Here is a 23,074-nt window from a genome sequence, read left to right as displayed (position 1 = left end):
CCCCAGGGATGGGGCATCCACCACTTCTGTGAGCAGCCTGTGCCAGTGCCTCACTGCCCTTATTTTAAAAACTTCCTCATATCCATTCTAAATCTCCTCTCTTGTAGTTTGAAACCATCTGCCCTTGCTGTGTCACTGCAGACCCTGCTAGTCTGCCCCCTTGGTTCTCACAGCCCCTTTGGATACTGGAAAGCTGCTATCAGCTCTCCCCAGAGCCTTCTCTGCTCCATGCTGTGCAGCCCCAGCTCTCAGCTTGTCCTTGTAGGGGAGGTGTTCCACCCCTTCCTGCAGAAAACTTTAAAGTGAAAGAGCAGGGTCTTTATATTATTCTTTCCCAGTCATCATTTTATGCTAATATTTTGCCCCACTTAAGAATCAGTTACAAAAATGCAGGCTATATTTTCAAGTTTTCTCACATGTGATTTAACAGGATTAAAACAGCTTTCTCAACTTGGTAGTTACTGTAGGCAGGGAAAGTAAACAATGAGAACAACTTGTGCCATTTTTCTGATTTACTGATAAGCTGTATTTTAAAATAATTTTAAATAAAGCTTCGTGGCTTTGGTTTATTTTTCTCTCCTTGCTTCTGACCAATTTGATAAAGTGGATATTGAAACGCCTCCGTGCTGCATGTAAATGTTGCTATTTTATAGTCATTTAATGGTGATAACTGTGTGGTTCTTTAGAATTTCATGCTGTAGCTTTTCTTTCCAGCTCTGCATCCTCTAGCACTCACAATTCACTAAGACCAGGGAAGTAATTAGTGATGAGCTGACCTACGCACAAAGAAGCAAACAAAGTAGATCTACATACAAGGAGATGGAGAGAGGAAGAAGAAAAAAATAAAGCCAGTGAGGTATGCCAAGTATAGCTTAAGCACATAGGAACAGGAGTGGGCAGTGGAAGAAATTTCATTTTCAAGCTAACAGGTATGTAAACAATGGAAATAACTTGGAAAACAACTGCAGTGTGTGGCTGAATATTCCTTCAGATTGCACCCTTCTAAGATCAGGAGGTAAATAGTGCAAATCACAGTTTTAACTCACAGTAAGGTGAGGTCTCACTCTGCTGTGTCCCTGTGGAAAAGATGAAGTTGTGCCTTTAACTTATAGACAAAAAGGCTAATGTATTAGTTTTGTAATTAAGTCCTGTAAATTGTGCATAACAGAGCAATTAACTACTTTAACCAAGCTTTGCAGGGAGAAGAAGAAAAACCAATGTGCACTGGGAATGAGGGTATGGAACATATTCCCTAACTCAAACCTGAAAAACCTGGTGTTAGTCTTGGGTTATTTCCAGTGACCCCTTGACTCCCATCTTCCTGCCCCCTGCACAGATTTGGAACTGGTCAGCCATTTTTGTTTTTGGAAGGGAGAGGAGACAGATATAATGAATGGCTTTTATTGTGCAATATTTCAAAACCTTTTTGACTGCATTCGGATGGGATGGAAAATGTTCTACCCTGTGCTGCAGCCAAAACAAACAAAACATATTCCCTAAACCTGGATGTGTGTTTCACTCAAACTGGCAGTAGTTAGAGCTCTACTCTTAAACAAGAATTCAGTTTGACAATTTTTAGGCCTTGTTCAGCTGAATGTAGCAGCCAAAGAAAATACTTGGAAAAAAATTAAATAATACACATATTTACAGCTTGCAGGTGGCATTAATTTTTGCAGTTCATACTGTTTAGTTTTTTAGAATCCTTGTTGGTTGGGATATATTGTAAATGTTAAAAAATATTCTTGTCTCTTTTTTTTTTTTTTTTTTAAATGAGGGTTTAAGAAAGAAAAAAAAGAAAATAGTCATTCTGAAGGAAAACACACTTTATGTAGCTCCCTGATGGGTGATAAATAGCTGTGATTCAAGGCTTTAAAAGTTTAGGGTCTACCAAGAAACTGAAAATTCTACAAACATGAGACCCAGCAAACCAGCAGTAAAACCTCTTGACAGAAACCTGCTATGGACTGGCTTCCAACTCCACTAAAGTTTAGTTTAAATACCCTCTTTATGGTGGAGGCTTACTGCTGGTTTTTGGCACTGCCAATCAGTTCAGTGAAGACCTTGCTGTGTGTTACTGAGATAATTCACGTTGTGCAACATGTTTTACAGCTTGAGCAACAGTATTTATTATTAATAATAATAATTTTAAATTTAGACACCTACGCCCAGAGGCCTTCAGGTATTGTAACAACGAAGAACTGAAAGCATAAACTATTAAAGCAGACACCATGCCTGGACAACAGCTCCCTGCCAGCCCTGCAAACAAATCTTCTGTTCTTCACAATCCCACCCTCCAAGCAAAAATCCCTTTGTGCAAATGAAATACAAGACTCCAAAGGTTTGTAAGTAGATAAATGGCCCTCACTTTCAAAATCATTATGGTGAAATCATTGAAGATACAAACAAGGTATCTCAAAACCTGAAGAGATTTTGCTGGGACAAATGGTGGTCGTTCTTTGAAAGACCTGATGATGTAGTAAATTAAATGAGCTCAGAATTAGAAGATCGGGCTTTTTGGTCCTTCTGAGGTCAGGGTTTGATTTTATGCTGGTTTTGAATTAAGTTTCTCAGTTTCCTTGCTTTTTGTTTTTTTTTTTTCATTTATTTGCCAGTATTGTAGCGACAGGATGAAAAATAGAAATCTAATATCAGCATTACAGCAACTGAGTTATACTGAAGATACTTCTGAAGTCGTGCTTCACTCTGTCATAAATAATTTGCCAACCTTATACAAATATTTGGACAAACAAATGTGCTCAGTGCCATCCTCAGAAGGTCAGTAATACAGAGTTTTGGAATTCCTATTTGAACTTGGATATGACTTGGAGATGCTCAGTGTCTTCACAGGTACTATTGAGAAAAAAGAATTATGTGGTTACTAACATTGATTTATGATTAATAAAAAGGTCCTTTCATGCTCCTCTCAAGAAAAAAATTGTGAGTACTCATGGCATGTTTGGCAAGGGAAGTTTTGTGAGGTTTATATAACCAGTACGTAAGGTACATACAGCTTAATGCTGAGCAGTACATAATATAAGCTAGAGAATATAAACCTTAAATGTACTTTGGTCTCTTGCATCATTCCTGCTGCTTGCTTCTCACAGTAGATAGACATCTGTTGTACCTTGCTGAGTCTTCCTGTTTCACAGCGCTCTGCTGCCCCTGGTTTGGAATGTGACAAGTTGGTTTGCAGAGCAATGGTCCAAAAAGGGAAGCAATGCAGTTGTAGCACGGAGAATATGTGTATACACCAGATAGCAAATGGAAGCATTGCTTCTAGGAACTTCCAGTGCCTGTAACGTAGTGCCTCCGAGTAGAGCCACAAAAAGTTTAAGGCACAACCAGAGCTTTGGTGTTAAGTGCCTTGGGATTGCACTCTTGTACAGGAGTTAAAGCAAATGATAAGGCCACAGACAGAATTAATTATGTGGTTTCACACTAACACATAGAATAGCCAAAGCTACAAATTGTTCCTCTTTTATTACAAAGAAAACCTCTGCTCCTGAAAATGTCTTTTTTCTCATTCCGTTAAGGATCAGCAAGAGCTGGACGCTTGAGGTGGTAGTTGAAGAGAAGTCTTAAACTAAATCCTAAAACTTTCCATTTCCATATTTTTAGTGTGCTTTTCTCTGCTTTCAGCATTGAATGCAGTGCAAGTAGTATGACTGTGCCAAAAGCTGTTTAAACAATATTAAGATGTTTTCTTCAAACTTCTCCCTAGGAAGATACTCTTTTTTGAGAGGAATGTTTTCCCTAGAGCATTACATCATGAATTGGTTCAGTTCTTGGAGTAAGAAATTGGACCAAATGGTGGAGAAGGTCTCCAGGGGAAACATACTTATGCTGTTAAGTATTCCCACCAGAAAGCTTAGAAACCGCTTACATATTACCATTCTGTCCACATTTAGCCTTTCACCTTGCTGCAGCTGAACAGAGAGGGTAGGGGGTGGATAGGCTTTTTTAAAGAAACTTGAAACTTCTTTGTTTTTGTCATTACAGGGTTTTATTTTTTTCCCCTTATTGTATCTTGTGAACTGAACTCTGATAAGGGAACGTCTCATTTTTGACAGCAGTGCTGGGTAAAGGAGCATTTGTCTTGTATGCAAACTGTTAACGAAATCTTAATTACGATGTTTTCCATGGAAACTTCGGATTTAGTTTTTGTTTCAGGATTAAAATGAGAGGAACCTCTGAGAAGAGTGCAGGATGGAGGGATTTGGGTGGATTTGTGGGAAGGCAGCCTTGTGAACAACGTCTGAGCTGGAACAGTTTTGTGTTACCTCTTGTGTACGGGATGGTTCTGCATCAGAGATGGAGGCACTTGATACGGTTTCCTTTATCAAATGAAAATAGCACAAGAAGGAACGTACTCCTCATGTTTAGTCATGCAAATCAACAGATTTTTTAAAATATAGCAGTTGTACTCCATAGAATTGTTCTTTGAAACCTGGTAGGCCTACAGTTTCATAAAGATCTGCATTTTGTTTTTCAGACAAATTAAGCATCTAAAAGCCTATTCAAGGTGCAAGTTTGATTAGGAAGCTTTCAATTTCTTCCTCTTTAGTTCATACAGTTGCATTTCAGGGTCTGAAAACACATACTCACGTAATGAAACTTAGAAGGCAGGTATTACCAGAATAACTTCCTAAACAAACATGCCCCAGGGCAGGGCACGCTGGTGGTTCATGAGTGGCCCAAATGGTGCATGGAGCTGAGCTAGAAAGGAGGCAATACTTCTGAGTCATGTTCCCATGGTAAAACATGTTCTGCTACCCCGGATTTGGCTGATGGACAAAAAGATGATTTTTGTGTCCTGAGCCTTTTGTCAGACACCTTCAATCACTCCTGAGGAATCAAAAAGGAGTAAGAGCTTAATTAAATTTCTATCCTCCCTCTCAAATGATGTGATACTCTATAGCTGTAAGGGGCTAAAGGGAAGGTCAAGCCCTGGAAATGCTTTCTCTGTTCCTGTTTGATATCTGTGCTTTCTAAACGATGTTTTTTTTTCTCATTAAAACAAAACCCAAAGAACGGGCAGACTTTAGCTGTTCCTAACAAGGAGGACCATTAAGCTGGTCCAGCTGCTAAGGGACTGGTAGTAAAACTGATGACTGGAAATTGGCATGGGATTGTAAAATTCTTCTGCCAAAATAGATTGGAATTATGTAATCATACACACACTAATTATTGTGTGTGCTGGATTCCGGTTATGAAGTCATACAGTAGATAATGTATGATTGGAAAAGGAGATAAACTGAAATCAATGGACACGCTCATGTTGGCTGCAGCGTGCTCCAGGTGAGCACGTATCACTGATACTGTTTTCTAATATAAAAAGGCTGTGATTTTAGCATCAGTGCTTTGCCCTGTACTCCCAAACCTTGATGTAAATTTAGATGACTCATTTCTGCCATCTGATGAATGTAGCAAAGTTGATAACGGTGCCTACTTCTGACAATGGCAATTCCCACTGCATCCAAGCTCTCTAATGCAGCAGATGGGAGTACTTGGTTTGCAAGACTTATGCCATCTCTGGAGCAAGTGACAAGTCATGTTAGCGTTCTCTAATGTGGGTGCTGCTCTGAAAATAGATTTTGGTCCCTTGCACAGCATAAGCAGCCACGAGGTAGGAGGAGAGCTGCTGCATTTCCCCACGAAATCCATGCAAGATAGAGATCCTACAAATGTTTCTGATTGGCAATTAGCTTCTTGTGGAGAATGTGTGTCCTTAGGAGCTGGAGTAAAATTATCACCAGTAAAGACATTTAGACTCTACAACACTTTAGTTTTAATGCACAAACTCATTCCAATTCAACAACTGTCCTTTGCAACGTCTCCCAGAATGTGCCTCTTAATACATTGCTTAGCAGTTCTGAACTGTTAGGAGTTTTTAGTAGGATGGTCACTTAATCTTCCTGCTGCTGTTAACAAGAAGTGAAAAGATACATTTACTCGTGCTTCCCTTCTCAGCCATCTTTTCACTGCAGAACAAACTTCTCAAAACTGCTTGCACCAGATGATTTAGCAGTATGGCCAAATAGTCCCAGCTTGATTAAGATGGATGGTAGCTGCATTTGGAGCAATAGTAATTAAGACTCCCATGGCAAGCGAAGAAAAATAACAAATTAATCTAATAAGAACTTATGGGGAAGCTCTTAAAATGAAAAGCATACTTAAAATCCAGAACTCCTTAACACAAGTAAAATCTTATTAAAATGTGAAGAGTTATTAAAAACCAAATTAATTTCCCTGTGTATATTTCAATATTTGTACATTTTCCATTCTTTTTAAAATGCATTAAGACTCACAAGACCTCCGTTTTTCAACGCAAAATGGATGCTTTCAGTTGGATGGCAAGATTTCTTTAAAGTGAGATTAACTCTGCAGTTGTGTTTTAACTCTCTTTTGATCTGATATTTACTTGCATGGGACAAAATGTGCTTCTGTCTCAAAAACACTTCTGCATTGCATTTTCTGTCTGCTCTGCTCTGTCCCTGTGATAAGCATTACAAGGACTGAGTTCTGCACTTGTTCTGCTCGTGACATTCTGGAGCTCTGATATCGGCCAGCTCACTTCATAGCTTTGTGCCTCAGTTTCTGCATGTGTGCAATGGGAGGTTCTCCACCTCTTGCAGGCTATGGAAAGCGTGCCAGCCACTCAGTCGCTATCAGTGAACTGCTGCTGTTTTTAACTGTTTCTATACCAATTCTGTCTGTGGGTACAGAGGTGAAGTAGTTAATGTCTGATGGTCAACAGCATTAATGTTACTGCTGTTCAGGTGTGACTGACAGGAAAAGCCCCAATGATTTAAGGGCGGTGCTGCTTTCAGAAGAGAGGTGGCTTGTTCAGCTTTTTAAAGTCCTTAAGATAATGTCTTTTATATCTATGATTGATTTATTTGATATTTATGCAGTTGGCAGTGGGATTTGAAATATAACATAAGCACTTCCTGAGATGTCAGTACTCCGATGTTAGTGGTCTGAACAAGGATGTAATTCATATCTGCAGGTGCTTACTCTGGTATCAAACACTTCAATAACATCATGCTTGTGGAATCCGGCACTCCCCAGTGTCCCATTTGTATCCTGATATGCCCACGTCTTTCCTATGTGTGTTTTTCTTTCTTAAGGAGCTCTCATTTCCTTCAATAGGATATGTTTTATTTCATCCTTTTTCCTGCATTTACTCATATTAATGTCACCGCATTCACTAGTAATAGCTCGGCTTGGAAATAACCCGTATATCCCTGAAAACACCGGGCCTGAAACTTAATGCCTGAGATACTTTATTAAGAAAGAATAGATGTTTAAGTGAAGGGAGGTAATCACTTCTTTCTGGTCTCTGATTTGATCTAACTGGTTTAAAGGTGCACCGAGCCACAGCCTCATGGCTGCGCGCTGCTTGTCCTGTCGGGCAGTGCATGAGAGCCCTGGGCCGAGAGCTCTCTGGCCATTTTGTTTGAAACTGGATGCTGTCAAATAGAGAAGGGCAAAAATAAACAAAAGACCATAGACAATTTTTAGCCTTCTCTTACAAGGATTCTGTAGGACGAAATGAAGTCAGATTAAGGGCTCTTCCTTGCAAGCAACATCTGAGAAAGGACTGCACCGTGCTGGTTTAGATCAGCTGACACTCTTGGAGCTGCATGTTCAGCTGATGGGCTGTTCTGCTTGCTCTTTTTGTGCCCTGAAGCATTACTTTATGTAACCCCTTCCCTTAGACACTTTCTCCCATTTTATTCTATCTACAAGTAGAATGTTCAGGTTACAACCTATTTAATGGACAGTTAGTTGTCTTTTCATTGCTTTGCAAAGCAGGTTTGCACATTTTGGGGGATCTGAGGATGCGGCATTGTGGGGAAAACTGTGTCCTTTTCCCAATTTCTTTGGAGACATCAGTCTTAACAAACCTCCTGTCAACAGGGAAAAAGTGTCTGACATGGAAGGGCATGAGATTTGCACAGGCTATAGAGCTGATTGCTACATGTGACAGCACAGGAGGGGTCCCACTGCACGAACTCCAAAATGCCAGAGCAAGCTTTTAGTTACGATGCCATTTTGGCAAAACATTTTGATTAAATATACTGCAGTGTTCAGTGCATGAAACCTTTTTTATTTCCTGCCATTATCTCGATACAATCACAAGCACTTTTTTATTATTTTTATGGATGTGCTCATCAGCCATAGCTTTTCCCATCCCTGTGGGAATTTCTCTGCCCTGAAAAGCTGAACTTCACAATATCTGGTAGGAACTGCATTTTTTTCCCAGCTGGTTAGCAGTGCAGCACCGGAGTCTCTAGTTAACAGTGCTCAACTTGGGGAATTTTACAAGCCATAATCTATTAGAACAACTCACTTGGGCAACAACTCATGCTTCATTGTAAACTCTCATAGGGGACTCATTTGGGAAATAGCAATGAACAGCAATGCTGCAAAATATAGGATCTTGCTTGCAATCCAAGCTGTGCTCCTTACACAAGGTACACAGTCTGTATGTGTACATCTTACTGTAATGCCAACCAAAGTTGAATGTTTGTTTGCAGCATGACGCCAAATCTGTTACTGATCTTTAGCTGATGGAATAACCCACATTTAGAATGGGAAAAGACCCATTCACTTTTATTGCCAGCACTTGTCTTCAACGTCACAGAATCATTGAAACATTTTCATGCTGAGTTACATGCAGACTGGGTTGACTTGAGAGAATCATTACTGCACTGACTTCACAGGAGGCTGCACTTTGTTTTTATACTGCATTTCTGATATACGAGAAGTTACAAAGCATGAATTAGTCCAGGAGCACTAAGCCCTGTAAGCAAGTTGTAGCCGTTAGGATTTTCTATCTGTCATTCATGGTTACATTGGTAACAAAGTCAGTGCAGAGGAAGCAGAGGTTCCAAAATCCTTGGCTCCTGCTACTTGAAATAAAGAGAAGGACTTCAGCTTGAGCTCCGCAGGAGCTACAACCCAAAAGATAACTTGTCCAACTTAATACAACGGAAGATAATGGTGCAATTATACTGGACCACAATATGAGTTGGTACAATAAGAGTGCCCTTACAAGATATGAAAAGCAAAATCTACTGGGGGTTATGAGATACATAAAACCCTACAGATGGGGTTTGGGAGAGGCATACAGTATGCATGTTATTTCAGTCTCACAGTTTATAAATAGCAAAAATGCAATTTCCTGCTTTCATTCAGGGCAGCTGCAAGTCACTGTGGAAAATAGCCTGCCTGACTCACGATTAAGCCCAAGTGCCACATGCATCTTACCTGCTTCAGCCAAAGCTGCACTTCAGCAAACTCCTCGATCTATCTCAAATTTCCCCTTCCTTCACATCACCGTACCGCTTGGTTTTCCATTTCAAACATCTTCTACAGTCCTGCCTAGGAAATACATAATGCTCTGCTACCAGCAGGTGGGGACAAGGAATTCATAACATTTGTGCCCTCATAATCAAGGAAGAATCAAAACAGAGGAACCAATTTCATTTCCTCTCTTCAGCAGAGAAAAAGTCTGCACACCTAAACCATTCCTATTTTCCTTTCCATTTATCCTCTTCTAACTCTTCATGGTTTTTTGCTGTTAACTTGCAGGACTTCAGTTAATCTGTCCAGAGAAGTAAGCAAATATGATCTTTTGTTGCTTTCTTGTTTGTTCTATACAAACATACACACATATATGCAGCTTTCAAATATCATAGAGCTTCCAATTCTGGGAGAGCTTTCCTTTCACAATTACTTGCTAGACGTGCTGAAGGCAAGCAAAGAAATAAACAAGTAGGGAAATCAGACTTTCATGACTGCCAAGGGCGTGCACTTCCTCTGTAAAGTGCTGCTCAAAAACCACACCTCAGCACAGCCAATCTTTGGATTGCAAAGATTCAGCAGGCACAGCGCACAGAGAGAAGGAAGGCTGGGACACGCTGGCTTGTCCCCTTGTCCCTTTCAAACATTTAGCACGGTCAAAGAGCACTACTTTGTAAAGGAATGCATACACGTGCACGGGAATCAATACCACAGTGATTAAATGACTGCGATGAACCCCAAACGGACTCCAAAAATTCACAAGCATTCCCCTTCACAACAGAAGTGACCGTAACTCCAGATATGCCGAAGTTTAGAAAGCAAAATACCTATTTCCCTGCACAAACGTTTGTGGGATCAGCCCAAACACACCTGTTTCACAAGGGAGGGGAACTGTTGAGCTGCGGGGCTGGCTGGGCTCAGGTGCTGCTCATCAGCCCTATTTACAGCCTGCTCCCTCCTCAGCACTGGTCAGTTGGCACCGGGTCTGCAGAGGGTGAGTTCCCTGAAAGGATTTTCTTATTTTTGTCTTTTCTTTGCTTTTATGATCTGATAATTATAATTTTGATCGCTAAAGGTAGAAGCCATGCATTGCCTGTTGTTGAAGGTGCTTTATGGGGGTGTCGCCCTGGGGCTAGCTTTGTGCTCTGTGTATGGGATAAAATATTGCTTTGTGTTAAAGAAAAGCTGTAGATAACAGTGATAATGCTTGTTTTCTTCCTACAATGGCTTTCCTTAGAGTTTATCTGAGTTATCTGAGCGGTCTGATTCTTTGTCTGATCTAATTGCAGTGTTTAATGGAATTTGTTCATTGAAGTGAGTTTCTTGATTAAAAAGCATCTGGGAAAAAAAAAACAAAAAACAAAAAACAAAAAAACCTGACTCTGGTAGCTGGGTCACCCTCCTTTTCAGTTGGTTCTCCTAGGATGCTTGGGCTCCTTTCCTTCTTGAAAGGTTGTAGAACAACTGAAATTTCACTTACTGTTGAGTGAAAGAACTCAATGTGAAATGCTCATAGATATCAGCCGCAACCTTGATGAACTTTAGGGTGTTTCAGCAGAACCTGATTGCAATTAGAGCAGAGTATTGGGGGTGTTTGCTCAATGAAGGTAAAAGCCAAGCATGAAATTGGGTTTTGAAGCCCTCACAGAGTGTGTTTTTGCTTGTGTAGGATGTGCTGCCTGTAAAACAGTCAAAGGAAAGGTGTGGTTTTAGTTTGAGATTTAGACTAAGAACTGTGCAAATGAGATCATTTCTGTGTGCCCTGCTGGTTTGAGATGGGCTGAATTCAGGCAACCATCTATGGTTCCTTTCTCCTTCTGTTCTGCAAGTTACCAGCTGCAAAAAGGGTCTGGGTTTGTTATCTCTGATTTAAGACACCTGGGTACGTGCTGTTTTGATGGGGGTGGGGGGAAAAGCAGGTTGATTTGCATATTACAGAGAACAACTGAGGGGGGAAAAGCCATGGCTAAACAGTTATTTATATCTTGGAAGTAAAAAAATTAAATAGAAAGTTCAGCAGTAGGCTAATTCAATATTATGCAATTGCTAACTCTAAATATAGCCTGCAAACAGTCATTAGTGTGCTCCTCTCCTTAATTTTCTGTGTATGTAGGAGCCAGAAACCAATAAAAAGCAAGCACCCTTTGTTTAAAGAGTATAATTTAACTCCGTTGCAATACAGCATTTAAGGAACGCCTAAAAGCCTGCAGATATCAACAGAGGGGAAGCAGAAAAGGCTTTTATTTCCTAAGTTGAAATGCAATGTAAATGTTCCCAGTGAATCAACTTGGAATGCCTCAGTGCTGCTTCCCAGTAGGGAAGGACTTCTCTGAGTATTTAGGCTCTTCTATGTGGGCATAGGCAGCTCATGCTTAAAGAATGCTTTGTATTCTTTGCAGCACCAAACACTCTGAGTTAGCTCCTAAGTTATATTGAATTTATAGTGGTTGACTTCTTAACATTGTTCCTCTCTACACTGCAATGTTCTGAACAAAAGTTAGTAGATATTTCCCTTAGGTTCATTTTCATGTCACACTGAGACATACAGACATAATCCTATGGTGGATTTTGCCAGGATAGCTTCACCACATGTAGAAAAGTAAACACAAAAAATGAAATGCCGAGCAGAAAGGCAGATCATAGAATCGCTCAGGTTGGAAAAGATGTTAAAGATCATAGAGTCCAACCACAATCTAATCCTCTTCCTACTGGTGCTCTCTGTGCCCTTAACGAGCACAATCTGATGCTCCTCAGTGATAGCTATTTTAGTTTGGCTTCTAAAGCTGTAGAGCTGTGTTGGCATGATGCTTTGCTCAGACTAATTAGCTCTTATGCCTGGTAGGTATATTAGCCTGAGCAGGCTGCTATGCTAGTGGGACTAAACTGCTTTCTGTAAGAGAGTTCAGTCTTTAGAACTAGTCCATGTGTCTGAGGACAGTTGCTGCGTTATGCCACCTGGATATAGCTTTGATGACATTGGGCAAGTTACTCCGCCTTTCTGTGCATCCATTTTCCCTTTCACCTTTTCCCTGCTTCATTCCTAGTCCTGTAATGACTTAAACACGTGCTTAGCTTTGTGCTCTACGTGTAACCCTGTTGGTGTGCATAAATCTTGTGAGAGTAGGGCTCGCACACGTGTTTCAGTGAATTTATTCAGTGTATAAACTCAAGCACATGGGTAAATGCTCATAGCATCTTGAATGTGGGGCAGGATGGTCTTTTACTGTGTGCCTGGATGGTGCAATTTATCATAATGGAACAAACCCCGTATATAAATGAGTGCAAGGTGTCTGCCAGCACAAATCCAGTTGCCTCAGATTGCAAAGGTGGAAGTAATCTTTGAGGGTGGGGAGGGGCTGGGGGAGAATGAAAAGTTATTAAAAGCAGAAGAGATCTCAAGGAGCCCAACTTCGTTTCGTTCTTATGAAGAAGCTTTGAATACAATAGGGAAAAAGCGTTGGGAGTAATTATCCAAAATGGGTGGCATAAATCCGAGCAGAAAGTAATACATCAGTTTTAAAGCTACTCATTTCAAACTGTGAGTTAGATTTATTTGACCTGCATTTGGGAGCAAATATTAATGAAAGGGCGAAGGCAGCTTATGGCTCTTTCAGTTCTTTCATTTCCCACTAGATGTCTCTGGTGTAAAAACTAATTATGAATGTTCTTGATTTAATTTGGGAAAAAAAAATTGGATGAGTCTTTTTTTATTATTTCTTTTAAAGTCTCGTGTTATTGTGCAGCATGCAGCTTAACCCTTGATCTTTCTTCAGTAACTACTTCAGCCTCAAGGATGACAAGAGGCCACTTAGAAAAGGTGCAGTTAATGGAATGCTTTTTTTAATAAAGAACTGTCCAAGCATTATGAGAATCCAACCTTTACTCCCACTGATTTTATTTATTTTTGCTGGTGTCTGTAATATGTAACTTATCTCCCAGCTCTGATGGTAGGTGTTTGGTAGCTACAGAGGACTGGCACGTTTGAAACAAGGAACCATCTATCTCCAGACTTGATCTTTCCCAGGCTAGGGACCAATCTGAAGTGTTGAAGTGACCCATGGCAAAGCCACTGATGTAGACCTGCAGTTATACGCAGCTCTGACTCTGCATGCTTTCTCCTCATCCGTGTTTGCTGAGTGCCAGAGTCTGTGTTCAGGCATCAATGGATTTTGACCTGTGATGATGACTTACATCTTTAGGGATGAGCTTGCTGTACCTTGGAAATTCATTGCTGAAATGTTTTCATTAGCACTGGAGGTGCTATAGTTACTGGAGTTGTGTTATCCTTATATCCATTGTGTTTAAACAGAAGATTCGGGCTATCTCTGCAAGAGCTCGTGCTGGTTTCTTTCCTGCACCGTTTCAGCCTTTAGTTACCCAACAGTTCGTTAATGTCAGGATCGGGGGAGGAGCTCAGATATCACCACGGCCCTTTCCAGGCCCTAGCAGGTTGGTGACAGCTCCTCTAATGGAATGCAGGGATGTGCAAATTCAACAGCCATTTTATTGTCCTCTGCAGTCTCCTCTTATGCTTGGCTATGCTCTCCCAAGATAGACGTGCCATTAAACACACTGTAATCACTGGCACAGCAGGTGTATTGAGATACAGACATCTAGTGATGCTTTAAATAAAGGGCACGAGTAATAATAATAATATAAGAAAGCAAACAACAACAAAAAACCCAACACTGCCAGTCACCATAAGAAAAGGTATCCACTGGGAAATTAATAATTGCCCTCTGTGGACTACATAGCATATGCTGGCTGCATCCTGCTGCCATTTTCATTTTAAAATGTTGAAGTTAAATTATAGTCTTGTAAGACTCCATACTTCAAAACCTGTGCTTAAAGGTACACAAGCAACAAAAATCTAAGCTGGAATGTCTTCATAGCACTACAAAAATATAAGACTTATGATGAGTAACAGTAGAGAACAACAAACAAGTGATTCTTTTCCCCACAGAAAGCCACAAAATGAGTTTCCCTCATGACAGTGAACCATGTACGGATGTTTCACTGGGGTTGATGACAATTTTCTGATTGCTTTATTTTGTCCTGCCCTTTGTGTTGCTGGGATGTTTGTCATCAATGAATGTTCTGCTGTTGATTCTGTTTTAAAAGTCTCAAAGGTGATGGAGAATGGTTAGGAGAAACTTTGTTGTCCCATCTAAATACTATGAGGGGAGATACAGAGCAAACAGCATGCAGCCTAAAACACCACTAGAAGGGACCTGGCCTGCTTTTGTTTTCTTTCCCCCTGAAACTTTCCCATTTTTTCCCACTTCTTCCAGTTATTCTGCTGTTGTGTTTCAGATTGAACGCTGCTCTTCAGTCTTGCATTTCAGGGCCATGGTAAGGCAGTCCCAGCTCTCAGCACTTGCATGGTGTGCTGCTGGGAAACCAGGGGACTGTGTGTGCATTTGTTCTCTCTATAGCACCTCACAGAATCCCCAAGCTTGACAGGAGTCTGTGGGCATTATTATAATTAGATAATAGAATAATTTCATATGCAATTGAAAGTGCTGCAGGGAAAGAAGAGGGGTATTTAGGAAAGTGGATTGTAATTACTTGAGCTGGAATTTGGCCAGGATACAGAGGTTAGTCTTGCAAAAAGTACCGAGGGACCTTCAGTGAACACAACTAGTTAGGATCTCAGTTAGACTCCTGATTTAAAAGATGCAGCCCTCCCAGCCTGGTGCCCCCCAGTGTGCTCACTCAGGACTGAATCAGAGCTACCACAAAAAGCCACAAGCAATTTTTCATGATAAAGGTGAAAAGGAAATAGAGGTGACTGGGAATCATTTTTTTTTCTTTCTGCCCCTAATTGTCCTTGGCATTTTTTCCAACGCTTTCCATGTGAAACAAAAAGTTTGATTCAATGTAAAGTAGTGTGGGAGGGAAACAAGTGGTGCTGTGGGGAGCTGGGATTTGAAGTTTGATGGTTAAAGCGATGGTATTGTCTGTTTAGAAACCTCAAAAAATAGGAATTGGATGCTCTTCTCAGGGAATGATGAGCACAAACCCTGCATGGCCTAACAGAAAATCCTAGCATAAAATCTGAGCTTGAATCGGACCCAGCAGCCCAATAATGATTCTGCTTTCAGACGTGGGGAAGATGCTGGTATCATTGAGGGAGACTCTGATTTGCCCTCTCTGGAAAGAACCCTTCTCATTTTCATCTTTACTGCAAGTCAAAAAGATATATGCTCTCCAAATAATAGCAGTTTCCTTGTGCTGGAGTTATAGTGGCTTTGTGATACAATAAACAGCACCCTGTCATAAGTCTTGTATAAAAAATGGCCTGACATTTCTTTAAAAGTAAAGAGAAACACTGCTGCAGTGATGACCTCTATGCAAGGTCACAGATGTTTTGCATGGTGGGGGAAACTATGGTTACATACTTATAGGCCAGGATATATTGCTTACTTTTCACAAAGCGTTTTCCTGAGAAATTACAGTACATTAAAAAAGTCGGGTGAGCTCTGCTCGGCCTTTTAGTGCTCCCTTTTTAAATGATACAAAGCAGGGTAAATATGGCTGGGTGGGTTTCCAATGTATCGCTCCCCTTCACATCACTCACTTTGCACTTTAAAAAGGGGGGGGGGGGGAAATGCCTCCAAATGCCTCACGCTCCAAACTGGATGAAGTTTTTAGAAGAAGAACAATAGCAGGTCTTGCAAAGGTTTTGAATGCAGCGTGTGCTTGGAGAACTGCCTAAATGGATATTTATCAGGACATCTGCAGAAATTGCACTGGAGGTCTCGCCACAGTAGTTCACTTATTAGATTTCTTGTACTCGCCAGCATGTGGGAAGTCAACTGGTGGAACTTATGGCCATGATGTGCTGCTAGAGCCCTGTTTGGTGTGCGTGAACCCCGGGTTAAAGTTTTGAGGTTAATATCCTGCAGCAGCGTCAACTGACTTCCAGATTGAAGCGAGTTACTTTGATGCTGATGGATCCGGTGGTGCGTTTGACCCCTGTATGTATTGAATGCATCATCAACGAGGAACTCGCTATGGTCAGAAAAAAACATTTCCCTCAGGGCACTTTACTTTGTGGTCTGCTCCCTTGAGATGCTGTGCAGCTGGGTTCCTGCTCCTGTGTCAGCTTAGGCTGAGGGTGGCAGAACTCCCTGAGCTCTGGGGGCAATGTGAAAACCTTGCTGATTTACCAGCTGAAAATGTTCCTGGACAATTTAATCACATGGAAATAGGCGTGCCAGGAATGCAATCCATCCCGGCAAACTGAGGAATCTGACTGATGAATTTAAGTTGAAATATTGGTGGCAATTCCTTTTCAAACTGTGTAATCATAAGCGTTAGGGTAATTCAAAATCTTTGAAGGTTATTCTATATACGGTGAGCTGAAAACTGCACAGGTTCAACAGCTGCTGTGTGAACACTTGGAGATCTCTGCAGTAAGACCAGGAACCAGATCTGAACTCAAGAGCCCTTCTTAGAAGTCAGAGCCTGGTTTGCCAAACAAATAACAGCATCTGAAAGGCAAACGAGTGGGGGGGAAGATTTGGGTTATTCATCCAGCTCACTGCAGCAGTCTGGGCTCACAGGTCAACTTCTTCCATGAAACACATGCAGATGTAAGACCACAACACCATTTTTCTGTTTCCAGTTCTCCAGCTGGTGCCTTTGGAGTAGATTCAGTGCCTCTTCATAGTCTGTATTTGAAGAAGTGCAGTTCTGTACATCTATTAAGGAGCATTTCTTGCCCGAACAGCTTAGCACCTCAAGATGTGATTTGAGGACACAAAACACAAAGACTGTTTTATTTCTTTTTTTTTTTTCCTTCAACCATACATCAAAGCCAAGAAAAGGACCCAATTCCATAACTTCTAGAGTTGCTGGACCACGTTTTCCAGATGCTTTCAGAAAGTTGACAGGTAGAGAGGGAAGGTGAACAAAACCCAGCTTCTGCTGCACATGGTGCTCTTTGAGTACTCCTGAATATTTGATGGTGTATTTGCAGAGTAAGGGACCCAGGTAAGCGTGGAGGTCCTTCTGCCAGCCATTCTGAGTCTTGATTTCAACCCAGCAATGAGCAAGGTGTGATTGCTGTTCTCTGAGCCTGCCCCACTGTATGGACAGAACCATTTCTGATCTGCTTTTCAGTGGAGTAACGCTGAAGTTTGGTTACCGCGTGGTTACTGAAAAGTACAAGCATGTAGCCCTAAGTAATTTGTTACCATTTAATGGAGCCCTTTGTAGCAGGTTGAAAATGATCGCCTCCATTGCCTGGGGGCACGATATAACTGGAAAACATTTTCCCTATACTCCTATATTGTCCACTGGATGGTAATTTACTTAACTGAAGTTCTGTTTAAAAGACAAGCAGTGTAAGATGTCAATACACTTATTAGAGATCTGTGGGTGTTTGGCTAATAGGTAGTGGTGCTGATCAGGTCATTTCAAATTAAGGTCTGTCCTTAATGGTACCACGCTGTGTGTTCCCAGCATGTCATTTAAGGGTAGTGAAGCACTCAGGAAGGGCTTCTCCAGTTTTTATGCTGGTAATCAGAGCCAGAAGTGCTTTAGAAGAATCAAAGCGTATGAGCAAATCCTGCTTAGTATTGCCAGGTAAGAATTAGGGGTTCTGTGCGTTTGTATTCTGAGCAGAGCACGGAGGTGTGGGGCTGATATTCCAGTGAAGATCACAGTAACTTTGCTAGATTACTGCTTTGATGTGCTGATGTTTCAGACTTAGGCATGGAACGATGTTTGCTTCTGTGGGGAAACTGAGGCAGGCTTTTTCTGGATTTCATGGCAAGTGATGCAAATGTACGAGCTGTTGTTATTGGCGGGCTGCTGAGCTTGTCCGATCTCATGATCTGAGCCAACATGCATAAATCTCAAAGGGTGGGATTAGGAATAACAACTCCTACAGGCAGAGTTCCCGGTTCCCTCTCTTGCTGTTCACTCTCGTGAACCTGTGACTTGAAAAGGGCTGCCAGGCATAAAAAGATCCTGTTTTACAGAGTTAGTCAACATAGTCCCATGGCTTGGCATTGCATAAATCACACTGAGCACTTTCACCTCTGGGTAAACTGTAGTGGGAGAGGAAGAGCCAGGAGGTAACTTGAGTCACAGCTGTTAATGACAAAGGAAAACTTCTAGCTGGTTTTCCAACACACACTAATTTAGTAACTTTTTAAACTTCTCGTTGTGTTCATTCCTTTACCACTGCTTGACCCATGAAATTGTAAAGCAGACCCTTTGTTTGCCATGCAGTGTAAGAGCTTAATCTGTTTTTCCCCTTCTGTCTCATCCATCCCCCTTCTCTCCTCCAGCCTCCTTCAAACAAATCATGGGATATCTGTAATTGATCCAAGCTGTTCTTTCATTGGATTTTTCAGTCAACAACAACAAAAACTCATCAGCTTTCAAGCCAACAGCAAGCAGCTAGTGACATGGTGGAACTGGAGTTCCAAGGTTGTCCAAAGGAAAGATGCTGAATTTTCTTGAGGGTTCTCACTACTCCGATTTTGGTTTAATTTTTCAATCCACTAGATGGCAACAGACAGCTGCTTACAGAGCTCTGTCACAGCAGCAGCCAGTCTCCAGTTTGGGCTCCTTCCCTTTATCTCAGTTACTTTATTTAAGGGTATAGTATACAGTGACCTTTGCTGCCTTGAACTCTATGGAGGAATGTCTGAGACATGTACAATGTGCTTCCTTTGTTTAAATAGACACTGTCAAGGTGTTGTATGCTCTGTCATTCAACCCCCCCTGGGAAGCTCACCAGTATAACAAATTTCCTTACAGGTATTTTATCCCCTTTGCACATGTAGAATTTTTTGGAAAGGTCTGTCATCTGATGCTTTGAGAGAAAGATGCATTTCCAACTCATTGGCAATTTAAGATATGACCTTGGTGGATGTCCCTTTTGTCCAAATGACTCTTTGTTCATTTCCTACCTGCAAAATAAGATGAAAGTTTTGTGAAAACTCTATAGAAGATCTGGACTGTGATGTTGTTAAATGAGAACCATTCCTGAACAGACGTTGGGATTTTAGCTTGTTTGTAAGCTTGCCTTTTTAGAAGGTCATAATCAAAGGGGATGTAAAGACATCAGTTCTGGAAAGGTACTGTGGAGTGGCAAAATGCTATTGTGAATATTGAGGGATCAGAAGCATGAACAAGATGAGAAATGCCTTCTCTGCAACTCTTCTGAAAGACATTTCTCTACTGAGGTGTGTTCATCTTCCGAGCTGTTGTGTTGTGAAGACCAATGGGGTATTTCCATTTTGTATTCAGGTAGACTTCAATGCTGTCCTCTATAGAGCAAGTGCTGTCTGGGCAATACAGGCCTGAGGCCATTGCCTCTTATCCTCTACAGAAGTGCAGAATAGAAATGGAAAATTCTGCCTATTTCCACCTGTTATTTTTCTCTGTTTCAATTGAGCTGTATGCTACCACTTTAAAAACAATAGATGGGGGGAGGGAAGGGGAGGGATATATACCCTGGAATAATTAGGCTGGGAAGTGCCAATGGATGTGACAAACAAATCTTCACTGAAAGATTGGCTGAATATTTAAACTGAATGCATGCAGCTGGTTGTCCTGTTCTTCACCACGAGGCCAAAACCTGCTCACCTTATTCACAAAGTCCTACTGGCTGGCAGGTGAGGGTTTATCCCACACAGTGTTCTTAACTGCCTGTCTGCTTACACATTGTAGAATGGCTCGGGGTGGAAGGGACCCCAAGGATCATCAAGTTCCAACCCTTCTGGCACAGGCTGTTTGTGTGTGGTTGTGTGTGTGGTTGGGGGGGAGGAATATGAATCGTCTTGCTATCAAAATGTCAATTACTTGATTGAGTCTGTTCAGTTTGGGGGACTGTAGTGGTCAGAGAATGTTATGAGGGACTCTCAAGCCTCTTAGCAGCAATAGTCAGACTCTGGCCAGAGGCCTGGTGCCGAGTTTTTCAGCTGTCGATTACAGGTGCTGGATCTGATGCCCTTAGAAAGGCTTGATAGTCAAAACAAGGAGTGAAAGCAGCCTTAGAGTCAGGCAGCTTTGTTTCATTTAAGCAACTGACGTATGAAGCTTCATCTTCAGCTGTCTGTAAGCTCAATCACAGTGTGCAGAGACTGTGCTCATGTGGGAGCTGCTTTGGAAGGGCTCACTCTAGACCTGTGTGAATAGAACATCTCCATTTCTCTACCGAGCTCTTGCTGGAAATCTGGAGATGGATGGGTTTAGCTTTCTTGGCTGAAAAGAAAGCTGTCAGTTTCTACCTTAGTTATAATCTTTCATAGAGTTTTGATCACAGACTGAGTGAGGGAAGCCACCTGCTCTACCTCTAAAGAAGAATATTGTGCCTTCAGGGCCCTTAACAGATGGGTTCTACCATTACAACTGCACTGTCTGTTCATACATTGAAATTAATGGAAGCTCATGGTAATGGTACACTCTGAAACTGTACATTATGAGCAAGTGTGATTTTTGGCATATGTCTTCTTTTGTTGGGGTATGAAAGCAAGAGTACGATGGTACCTTATTTGCTAATGTTGTTAACTTTCCAGTTGTATGAAATAGAGATAATTGCTGGATAAGAGGCACAACTGCCATGTAAGTGCAGAGATATTTCATTGTGATGCTGTTCAGTATTAACCACTATACCCCAATGTTTTCTGTGAAATCAATAAGATAAAATTGTACCTTGTTTGAAACCAGTTAGACTTCTTTACTACATAAGCACTGACGATGTGTTCCCAGGCAAAGAGCAGGGCTAAGCAAATAATTTGCCAGAACGAATTGTTTCACTCTACAAGCCTCCAAACTCTGGCACGTGTTTACACGTCAAAGTTTTAGGGTTGCCTTTTGTTTGGATGGCTTTTGAGAAGGAATTTGGTTCTCGGGTTCTTTTGGCTGCAGTCTGTGTTTCTGTTGCCTGTGCTCTCAAAAGATAGGCATGGTGTTCCAAGAGAGGAGCAGCCACTTTCTGGGCTGAGAAGTGCCGTGATGGGATCAGAGCTGTACAAATGTTGGCTTCATCGCTGAAATGTTGAGTTTCACAGCTATGGTGAAGCTGCCCCCGATGCAAAGGACTGCTCTGATAACTGCAAAGTAGTTACCTTCCATTTAACTCTGTAGATTTTGACCAAAAGGTTTTTTTTTTTTTTTTTTTTTTAAAGCATGTTTTATATTTGACAGACAGGCACAATAACCGCAGCAAGAAGAATGTGACTGCCACAGAAATTCACAGAAAGTGTGTTAAGGTTCAGTTCCATTTTGTTTCTTTCATTCCAAATGCATACAACTTAGTGGTCAATAAGCATAGTACATTCCTCAGCAGGGCCTCATCCTTCTGTCTCACTGCGAGAAGAAATTCTTGGTATCTTTGCGCTTTTTTTTTTTTTTTTTTTTTTTTTTTTTTTTTTTTTGTCTAAAACAATTTGATTTCACCTTTCTGTTGTATTCTGTCTGTTGCCTTCTGCTGCAACTGACTCCAAGTGCAAGTGCGCTGCTTCAGTGTAGCTCCAGGTGGTGTTGATATTTTAAATAGCGGTTGGAGAGACCCCAAAACTGAAGACAGGACTTGGTGGAGGGGGAAGCGTGTATTCAACCCCCTTTTAAATAATTAAAAAGTACAAAGCAAGTGAGCAAAGGTATTGAAAGCAACCCCTTTCCATGTGGTGAACTCTCTGTAGCACTTGGTGTGAACGTGAGAACCTTCGCCTGGCCCCCTGCACTGCCACACATATGGTCTCACACATAATAATGCGACATGCTGCACGCTGAGAAAATATTTTGTTGAAAATATGAGTAAAGCAGCATCTTTGCTTTTCCTGGCTAATTAGTGGTGGGATATGTAGATGATTTGCTTTTCTTGGAGAGGCTTCGTGTGGGGAAAAAAAATTACCTTTGTGTTCAATATGGTAAATACAGACTTAATCCAGTCAGTTGCTCAAAGGCTTCGTTTGCTTTGTTTTCTCCATGCTATTGCCACCTTTGCTGGGACGTGAATTATATTATTCGTGTTTAGACAGCCTGGTTACTGAGTTGTTGTGGTCTTTACATTTATTTTCTGTTCTACATCTTGTATTACCAGTGGGCATCAGCAAGCTTGCTTAGCAATAACGCCTGTTTCTGGAAAAGAAGGCAATGATTTTGTGAAACCAAGAAATGTACTGAATTCTACGGTCTTATGTTTGACAACACATTTTTCTTTGTGCTTCAGATTCTCAGTTATTATTTTTTTTGTGGTTTTTTTTTTTTTTTTTTTAAGGAATTATTTTATATTCCTCCCCCTTCTAAAGTTCTCTAAGGTGATTTGCAGGTGAAGTGTCAGAAGATCCTCTCTGGATCCTCTGAATGTCCCTTTTGAGAAGGTGGAAGAAACTGATATCTGGCCTGGGTATCTGGCTGGCCTGGCACTGTGAAGGTGTTTGGACTCTGCATTCAGAAATGTCAGTCTTTCAGAAAGGTGCATTAGTATCCAGATCTTGCAGCCAGGGTCTGGGAGGTGGGGGAATCATGGAAGGGTGTGGATGGAGTATTGGGTCCAACTGGTAGAGGCTGTGGTTGGTGTTCAAGGTTCAGCAGGAAATGCTTTGGGTGCTCAGCAGGGCAGCAACCCTGTGTTCTAATAATATCTGCACTCAGAATGTCTTCTGATGCCAAGAATGTGGCCTGCAATTCTGTTTTAGGGCAGGGAGCAGGGGAGAAACTTAGAAGGGTAGGGTGCCTTCACCTGTGCAGAGTGCCTTAAGATTTAGAGAGCAAACTGTTGGTTGGGTCCAGA

This window comes from Lagopus muta, chromosome 27 (genome assembly GCF_023343835.1).
Source record: "Lagopus muta isolate bLagMut1 chromosome 27, bLagMut1 primary, whole genome shotgun sequence".
NCBI lineage: Eukaryota > Metazoa > Chordata > Aves > Galliformes > Phasianidae > Lagopus > Lagopus muta.
Note: the sequence above shows the minus strand (reverse complement) of the source record.